This window comes from Pleurodeles waltl, chromosome 9 (genome assembly GCF_031143425.1).
Source record: "Pleurodeles waltl isolate 20211129_DDA chromosome 9, aPleWal1.hap1.20221129, whole genome shotgun sequence".
Taxonomy (NCBI): domain Eukaryota; kingdom Metazoa; phylum Chordata; class Amphibia; order Caudata; family Salamandridae; genus Pleurodeles; species Pleurodeles waltl.
Window position 1 is genome coordinate 309,220,708 of NC_090448.1, and position 9,368 is coordinate 309,230,075.

A 9,368-nucleotide genomic window follows, 5' to 3' on the forward strand; every position below is an offset into this window, starting at 1 on the left:
GGGGAGAGATCTGAAACAGAAAGATAAGTGAGGCCTAGAAAAAGAGGTAGAGAGTAATAAAACAGTTACCATGAAGGTAGTGAGAGAGTGTGAGGAGATAGATCTGGGGTTTAGTGACTGGTGAGGTAGAGAGAAATGAGCCAAAAAAAAGTGAATTACAAAGGTATTGAGAGGCAAAGTAAACAGAGGGAGGTAAGGTGAAAAATAAGTATGAGGGAAGTAGACAAAAAGTAGAGAGATCATAAAAAAGAGTGAAGGAAGGTAGTGAGCGAAGCTAGAACAAGTGATGGGTAAGGAGAGAAAGGGGTAGGCAGAAAGAAAGTGATGAGACATGGACAGAAAGAGAGTCAGACAAACTGTGTTGCTTCACTCTTCAGAATAACAGAACTATGCACTTCAGGATAGTTTAGGGCACAATGTGAAACAATCACTCTCAAACACCTTAGTAAGTAGAATAATTGAAAGGCTTCACCGAAAAGAGATTCTGCATCCCTCCGCCGCACACAAAGCCGGGGAACCCAAATCGACTGGCACAGGGAGTTTCCTTCGGGACAATCAGTCCTCCTGGCGTTGCGTCCAACCCAGAAGAGAGTTCCTCTACCAGTCCATCAAGGCTCCTGACCTTTATAGTATTTACTAACGCCCAGGAGTCTTTTCTAGAAAAAGACCCCCTCCTTTACAAATTGTGCAATCAGCGGTACCTTGTTCACCCTTCGAGACGCCTCCTCGGAACGGGCCAGGTTCCCAGAAGAGGGCTCCAAGGTGACGCTTGCATTCCTCCTTGAGTACAGGCGCATCCCCCTGTTGTCCTAACTGATAGCTCAAGGAATGTAAATAGCACCCTTCGTATCAGGCAGATGGAGCGAAGTTCAGCAGAAAAACACCCCACCCTGCAGCTTGCAGAAGCTTGTGGAAAAACACAGAACAGTGCTTTACGCACAGAACCAGACTCGACAAAATGGAGTTGTGAACCAATGTAGGATGGAGGCAGAGGCCAATGGTCCATAGTATATTTCATTGTTCTTACCCTGCACCACTTTTCACCTTGCACGTAGTGCATGTAGCAATACACAAACACAGAGAAAAAGAGAGATTATTATAAAAAGTTATAAGTGAAAAAAAGAGTGAGAGATCATTTCAGGAGGGCCTTGGAAGATGGAGGACTTTACAATTGTCCATATTGCACATTCATTAAAATGTCTCTGGCTGTTTTCCTGTTCAGACAGGCTGGAGAGTGAGGAAGGTGGCCCAGGCATTGGCAGCAAAGGTGGGAAGCTTGAGTGTTCCTTACTGCTGGGGAAGGGAAGAATATCACCCAACATTATTAAAAACCTTATAACAAATTCAGATATTGTCTCAGAGTATTCCAATGTGTTTAGGAGAACCTTTGCTGTCCTATTTAAAGCATATTTAGTGGCAGCTTCTGCTTAGAAGTGATATATTCATTAAATATGTTTTAAAGAACCTAGGGCCATATATACAAACACATTTTCCCATAGACACAGAATGGGTAAAACCCTTTGCTACATCTGGTCGCTAGTGTGCTCCAGAGGTTAGGGAAGGGGTCTGCTTGGTTTGGTTCACTGTTGAGTTCTAGGGCATAAGCAGCAGTGAGTACACAGGCCTTGTCACCAGGCACAGGCCCATGAAGGCTCAAGGGTATGTTGGCTCTTACTAGTAATGTGATCCAGCAAGATGGCACAAGGAGTCGTGACTGCTGGTGACATATGTTGTGACCTGCAGGTGAAGTGTTCTAATAAAGCCAAAAGTAAATCATCCTTATGAGGTAGGAATATTGTGTACTATTCAATTGGGTAAAAGTGACATTTGTATAGACAGCACTTACAAACATGCACAGTGAAGCACTACATGAAAGCCCTTTGCCATCCTCTACAAATACACACTACAGACAAACAGGTAAGTGTACCATGCGTAGTCTCAGGTGTAGAGCTTGCATCACTCTACTGCTCACCTTCTCACACGCACTTTTTCTCACTAGTGTGCATTCATTGTTTTCTCATTTTCACTGTCTCTCATTTCTCGACCGCTCTTCCACTCACTCATGGTACTCCATCTGTAACTTTCTCTCGAGTGCTCTTTTACCACAACTGTACTCTTTCCATCGAGCACTTTATTTCTATTCTATTCTATTTCTGTGCTTCTCACTCTTTCCATAGCCCTGTCTCTGTCTTTTCCTCCCTCCTATCCCACACCTCACCGATTCTATCTCCTCCCCTTCACCCTCTTCTCTACCCTTTCTCTGCCCCCTTACGCTTTAACTTCTCTCTCCTCGTCCTCCCTTATTGCCTCCTCCTCAGGTAAACCCAAAGTCCGTGGGGTCTCAGGAACAGCACTGCTGCAGGGCATGTGCAGATAGCCTTACAGGCAGGGACAAGAGCAGTGCAGCACAGTGTCCTGCAAGGAAGAGAATGTGTGGAATGGCCCACCTCACCCCATGCCTATCACGTGCTGGTCGAGCAGGGGAGGGACAGATAAAAACACAGCCGGCCTCATACAGTGAGGAAAGGTGTGAAAATGGCTTTGCTCAGCTGGACTCCAGCAATGCTGCTCCTACTCCCTCACATTCCCCACCTCAATCTGCTCGCATTATTGAGTGTCAACAGCCGGCCCACACCAGCCCCACACACTACTAATGGGCCTATCCTGCAGGGGACTAGTGAGGATGTTTCCAGTCCCTGCTAGGAAGTGAGAGGACATGATACATCCTGTCCCTGCTGCCGGCTTCCAGACAGCGTTCTTAGGCCCCAGAGAAACACTGGCGAGGCTGGACTCTACAACTCACCCTAAAACCACTCAAAACGACCACAAAAATAATCGGCCCATGACTGGGTGTAACCGGGCGCCTCCGGACGCCGGTTCTCCGTCGGAGCGAACGACCGCCGGCGGATACCCCGGGGGCACCTGAGGGATTCCTGACGTGATGACGTCCAACGTCATCCGTCAGACAAGAACAGCCGACAAAAGAAAAGCGCTGCTCGACCCAGAGAGAGATGCCGACGTCAAGGAGAGCCGGAGAGACGAACGCCACGGACCACCCAGAGAGAAGGGAAACCCCGCCGTAGACGAGGAACAACGGACGGAGAGCGAAAACCCTTGGGCGCCTCCCGCCCCTGCCGAGGCGAAGTCGGGAGATCCCCTACAAGCCGGCCACGTCCCTGGAGGGGCGTGGCCAAGTCAGGTACGAGCGTACCGGGGCTGGGGCTGGGGTTCTGGGTGGTTGGCTGGGTTTAAGGGGGCTAAGAAGGGAGGGCTGAGGTCGTGTAAAGAAGGGGAGCCCATTTGAACAGGAACACCGTTAAATAAGGAATAACCACACCCTCCGTACCCAGTGAACAAACGTGTAAGGGGGTCACAGAAAGGGCACAACGAAGGGAAGTCACAAGAGAAAAGTAAACCCCACATTCCTCCACCTCCACAGAACCACCCCCCCCCTCCTCCCACTCCTTACTAACCCCAATTAACCGTGTATAAATAATTTTCCCCACTTACCTGTTCCTTTCTCCTTCTTTGTTTTTGGGAAATCCTGGGCCATGAGAACCGGGTGAACAAGACCTCTCCCTCCGAACCGGACCAGGCCGTCCCGGGGACACCAAGGAACCCTGAAAAGAAAAGGGATTTTATATTAGTTTTGGACTTGGAATATAACAGTTTGGCGGAAAAGTTAGTGCTATAATCCCAAACGAGCAAGAAAATAAACATACTACACCCTTAAGTGCCGCGTCTGTCACCTTCTTCCAATATCCCCTCGACTCGGGAAAAAGACCCCGCCACAGTGGTGTCAGAAGTGGGATATTGGAATAGGCGACAGAGACTTCCCAACCATGGAGGAGAAGTGTACCATATCCGATATGATGCAACAGTTGGCCTCCGGACAAAGACACCTGCAATTAGTGTGGGAAGAGCAACAAAAAGAGGCCAAATTGGAAAGAGAGGCACTACAAAATGCCCTTAAGAGTCAGGCCACCATAATGGCCAACAACCAGTTGGTTCACGAAACCGCCATTAAGAATCTCACAGATACCATCGCTGCTACCCGCGTACACCCGAATGTGCCCAGTTCGGTCTTACAACGATATCAAGAAGGTGAAGACCCCGATGCCTTTTTCACCAATTTTGAACGGGTTGCTACTTCCGCTACTTGGCCTCAGGAGCGATGGGGCCAATATATCGCCCCCTTATTGACGGGGACTCTCCAAGCCGCCTATCAAGCGGTAAACCCCGGTGGAATAACCCCCTATAAGGATATTAAAAAGAGCATCTTAGAACGGGTGGGTTTTGATTCTGAACATTATCGTGTCCGGTTTAGAAAAGCTAAGTGGGGGCCAAACGAAAATCCCCGGGCCCTATATTTTAGGATCAAAGATCTGGGTCTCAAATGGTTGGGTCCCATAGGGACAAATCGTGAAGACATTATTGAGATCGTGCTCTTAGAGCAATACCTGGACGCGCTGCCTCCGTCTACACGCAACTGGATCAAACAACATCCAAACCCAGATACCAATGCTACCATTGAGTTGGCCTGCGCCTTTCATCGCTCCCTTGAGTTCAAAGTAACCCCCCCTCGGTCAACACCTAGTCCCCTGCGTCTGGGTTCGGGAACATCCTCGACAGGGGGACGAAGAATCAATGAGGACATAGGGAAAACCTGGGGACTGGATAGGCCCTATATACAACAACCTCAGTGTTTCAGTTGCGGGGAATGGGGTCACATAGCTCGAGGTTGCCCCCTGAAAACAGAAAAACCGGAACCCATGGAAATAGGGGTCACTAGGGGAAGAGTCTTTTATACAGGGAGAAGAGACACCCCTTATAAAAAGAGACTAATTATCAATGGGAAAAAAACAGTGGCCCTCATCGATTCAGGATGTAGCCAATCTGTGGTCAGGGCCGGGTTGTTCGACGCCCATTACTACACTTCGGGACTCACGGTATCAATCTGTTGTATCCATGGAGAAACCAGAGAATATCCCCTAATCTGGACAACCCTCACTTGGGGAGGAAAAGAGATACCCATAAGAGTGAGTTTAGTAGAGCAACTGGTTGAAGAAGCTATTATAGGAACTGACTTTTCGGAATTCCCACAACTCCTAGACAGCCTCAGACAGCTCGAAGAAACTAACAACTGGTGGAAAGACGCTCCTTTCTCCAATATGCCTCTATCACCTCCGAGGGTACGACCTAAACTCTCCCGGAAGGAGAAAAGAATAATTAAGAAAGCCTATACCCAAGACCTCTCCAGCACGCCCCGGGTAATTACAAAGGTCCTCGCCCTCACTGCTCTTCCCAGTTTCCGGACTTCTCAAAGAGAAGACCCCAGTTTAATTCATGCATGGAAAAGTGCACGGCCACCGAACCCCCAGGATAAGGGTCCCTCGTTCACCGTAGTTAAGGACCTATTATACCGAGTCACATACAAAGACCAAGACGAAAAGAAACAGTTGATAGTTCCAGAACCTTATAGACAACAAGTTCTACACTTAGCACACAGCCAGCCAGGGGGTGGACACTATGGGAGGGAGAAAACCGAGGAGTATTTGTTGAGGAAATTTTACTGGCCAGGGGTATTTTCCCAGATTAGGAAGTTCTGTCAACAATGTCCAAAATGCCAATTGATTGACCCAGGCTCACGGAGAAAAGCCCCTTTACAACCCCTCCCCATCATTGATGTCCCCTTCTCCAGAATAGGGATGGACCTCGTTGGCCCTCTTCTGCCCTCGTCGAGAGGATATCGTTATATATTGGTATTAGTGGATTACGCCACAAGATACCCTGAGGCTATTCCCCTCTCTAGTATTAACACCAAGAGTGTTGCACACGCCATGATAGGGTTCTTTTCCCGAATTGGGTTTCCTCGAGAAATCCTAACGGACCAAGGGACCCAATTTATGTCCAACCTGATGACACAAATATGTCAGTTATTGGGGATTAAACAGTTACGGACGTCGGTCTATCATCCACAAACCGATGGTTTGGTGGAGAGATACAACTGTACCCTCAAAACACTACTAAAGAAAGCTATCTCGGAGACAGGTAAGGACTGGGATAGGAAACTCCCCTTAGTATTATACACAATCAGGACACACGAACAAGCCTCTACGGGCCATAGTCCGTTTGAGCTGTTGTTTGGGCGACAACCACGGACCCTACTAGATATGGCCGCTGAGATGTGGGAAGAAGAAGACGGGGAAAAAACCATTCTAAAATACGCACATGAGTTAAAAACCCACCTGCATACAGTATGGGAAAGCGTAAGGGAACACATGGAGAGGGCCCAAGACAAGCAGAAAAGGAATTATGATCGGAATACCCAATTGAGGTCCTTTTCCCTAGGAGATAAAGTGCTAGTTCTTCTTCCCAGTTCAGATAACAAATTGTTGGCCAAGTGGCAGGGACCCTACACCGTAACAGGACTAGTAACTCCCGTAACTTATAAAATTCAGCTTAACGATACCTCCCCTAGGTCACAGATCTTCCATGTTAACTTATTAAAAAGATGGGAAGAACCTCCGAACGACCCAAGGCACGGCTGCCTAATTAATACCGTCAAGGAACTAGAGATAGGGTGGTGCCCCACTGATCCCCCTGGCGAGAGGGAGGTTCCTCTCATTAATACGGAGATCTCGATTCAACAAAATAGACAGTTGAAGAATCTCTTCGATAAACACGTTCGGGTGTTCTCCTCGATACCCGGTAGGACACGATTGGTACATCATCAAATCCTCACACCACCTGGGAAGGCCATGCGACTAAAACCTTATCGTATCCCTGAAGCTAGGAAAACCCTCGTAGAAAACGAAATCGAGAAGATGTTAGATCTAGACATCATAGAACCTTCCCACAGCCCCTGGTGTTCGCCCGTGGTATTGGTGCCCAAACCTGATGGGTCTATACGTTTCTGTATTGACTTTAGACAGGTCAATTCCATATCACAATTTGACACCTATCCCCTTCCAAGGATAGATGAGCTCTTAGAAAGATTGGGGAAAGTGAAATACATGTCTACCCTTGACTTGACCAAGGGGTATTGGCAGATCCCGTTGGGTCCCGAAGACAAGGAAAAGACGGCTTTCGCTACTCCCTCCGGATTGTATCACTTTAAGGTTCTCCCTTTCGGGTTACATGGCGCCCCCGCCACCTTCCAACGTCTCATGGACACCATATTACGACCTCATACCAGATACGCGGCGGCCTATCTGGATGACATCGTTATTTTCAGTGAGACCTGGGAAGACCATGTGGCCCACATAGACCACATCTTCTCGGCTTTAGGGAAGGCTGGACTGACAGCCAACCCCGCCAAGAGCCGACTGGCTTTTAGTGAGATCTCCTACCTGGGTTATCACATTAGCAACGGTATACTTCGACCCCAAAAGAATAAAATCGAAGCCATCCTACACACCAATGCTCCCACCACGAAGAAGGGAATTCGTTCCTTTTTAGGTCTAGTGGGGTACTATCGAAGGTTCATTCCCCACTATTCCAGTTTGGCTGCCCCCCTAACCAATCTTTTAAGAAAAGGACAGCCCAACAACATCCCACAACTAGACCCGACTCAACTTCATAGTTATCATACCTTGCAAAGGTGTCTCACCACTCAACCGATATTGAAATGTCCTGAGTTTGACAAACCCTTTCATCTCCAAACGGATGCCTCCGATGTGGGGGTAGGGGCCGTTCTCTTTCAAAAGGATGAAGACGGAGTGAACCATCCCGTCGTCTTTATTAGCCGTAAGCTATTTCCCAGGGAGCAGAGATACCCCATTATAGAGCGGGAATGTCTTGCCATTAAGTGGGCTATCGAAAGTCTCCAATACTATCTTTTGGGCAGACCTTTCCTACTGTATACGGACCATGCACCCCTTACGTGGCTCTCAAGATACAAGAATACCAACAATCGTATATTGAGATGGTTCATAGAACTCCAACCTTTCTCCTTCCAGGTTTGCCACCTCCCTGGTGACCTTATGGGTCAGGCTGACTATTTGTCCCGGTTTCCGGATCTGGTGGGGCTCGATCAGCCCCATTCATGTGAGGGGATGTGTAACCGGGCGCCTCCGGACGCCGGTTCTCCGTCGGAGCGAACGACCGCCGGCGGATACCCCGGGGGCACCCGAGGGATTCCTGACGTGATGACGTCCAACGTCATCCGTCAGACAAGAACAGCCGACAAAAGAAAAGCGCCGTGCGACCCAGAGAGAGACGCCGACGTCAAGGAGAGCCGGAGAGACGAACGCCACGGACCACCCAGAGAGAAGGGAAACCCCGCCGTAGACGAGGAACAACGGACGGAGAGCGAAAACCCTTGGGCGCCTCCCGCTCCTGCCGAGGCGAAGTCGGGAGATCCCCTACAAGCCGGCCACGTCCCTGGAGGGGCGTGGCCAAGTCAGGTACGAGCGTACCGGGGCTGGGGCTGGGGTTCTGGGTGGTTGGCTGGGTTTAAGGGGGCTAAGAAGGGAGGGCTGAGGTCGTGTAAAGAAGGGGAGCCCATTTGAACAGGAACACCGTTAAATAAGGAATAACCACACCCTCCGTACCCAGTGAACAAACGTGTAAGGGGGTCACAGAAAGGGCACAACGAAGGGAAGTCACAAGAGAAAAGTAAACCCCACATTCCTCCACCTCCACAGAACCACCCCCCCCCCTCCTCCCACTCCTTACTAACCCCAATTAACCGTGTATAAATAATTTTCCCCACTTACCTGTTCCTTTCTCCTTCTTTGTTTTTGGGAAATCCTGGGCCATGAGAACCGGGTGAACAAGACCTCTCCCTCCGAACCGGACCAGGCCGTCCCGGGGACACCAAGGAACCCTGAAAAGAAAAGGGATTTTATATTAGTTTTGGACTTGGAATATAACAGTTTGGCGGAAAAGTTAGTGCTATAATCCCAAACGAGCAAGAAAATAAACATACTACACCCTTAAGTGCCGCGTCTGTCACCTTCTTCCAATATCCCCTCGACTCGGGAAAAAGACCCCGCCACACTGTGCCTCAGGCACCGGCCCGTCGGCCTTTGCCCGAATGCCCGGTTTACCAATCAGACCCTGGGTTATGGTAACAGCCTACTAATCAAAGCAATAGGACTGAATTATTTATCATGAACTGTTACAACAAAGACTATAAATCTGACTTATTTATTGTGAAAAACATACATTAATTACAGCAAGCCTTTAAGGGTGGATTGTCTTTCGGTGTGTTAAAAACTGAAGATCAGTGATCTGTTACACGGAAGCTTGCAGATTACCATGGTAGGGAAACCCTAACAAACCCTAGTGATAGAAGATTTGTACTTTGAGAATCATTTGTATGCTGTTTGTGTTGTATATCATAGTTTTGTATTTTTAATATA

At 48.6% G+C, this 9,368-nt stretch overlaps 1 long non-coding RNA gene across 1 annotated transcript; it reads right to left on the minus strand.

Annotated features, from left to right (window-relative positions):
- Positions 1–3,500: 3,500 nt before the first annotated feature.
- LOC138258614 (uncharacterized) lies at positions 3,501–8,996 on the minus strand. The gene is made up of 3 exons (XR_011198456.1): positions 8,933–8,996; positions 8,721–8,830; positions 3,501–3,620 (listed from the first exon to the last, which is right to left on the minus strand). It is a non-coding gene; the product is annotated as an uncharacterized lncRNA (long non-coding RNA).
- Between the last annotated feature and the right edge of the window lie 372 nt (positions 8,997–9,368).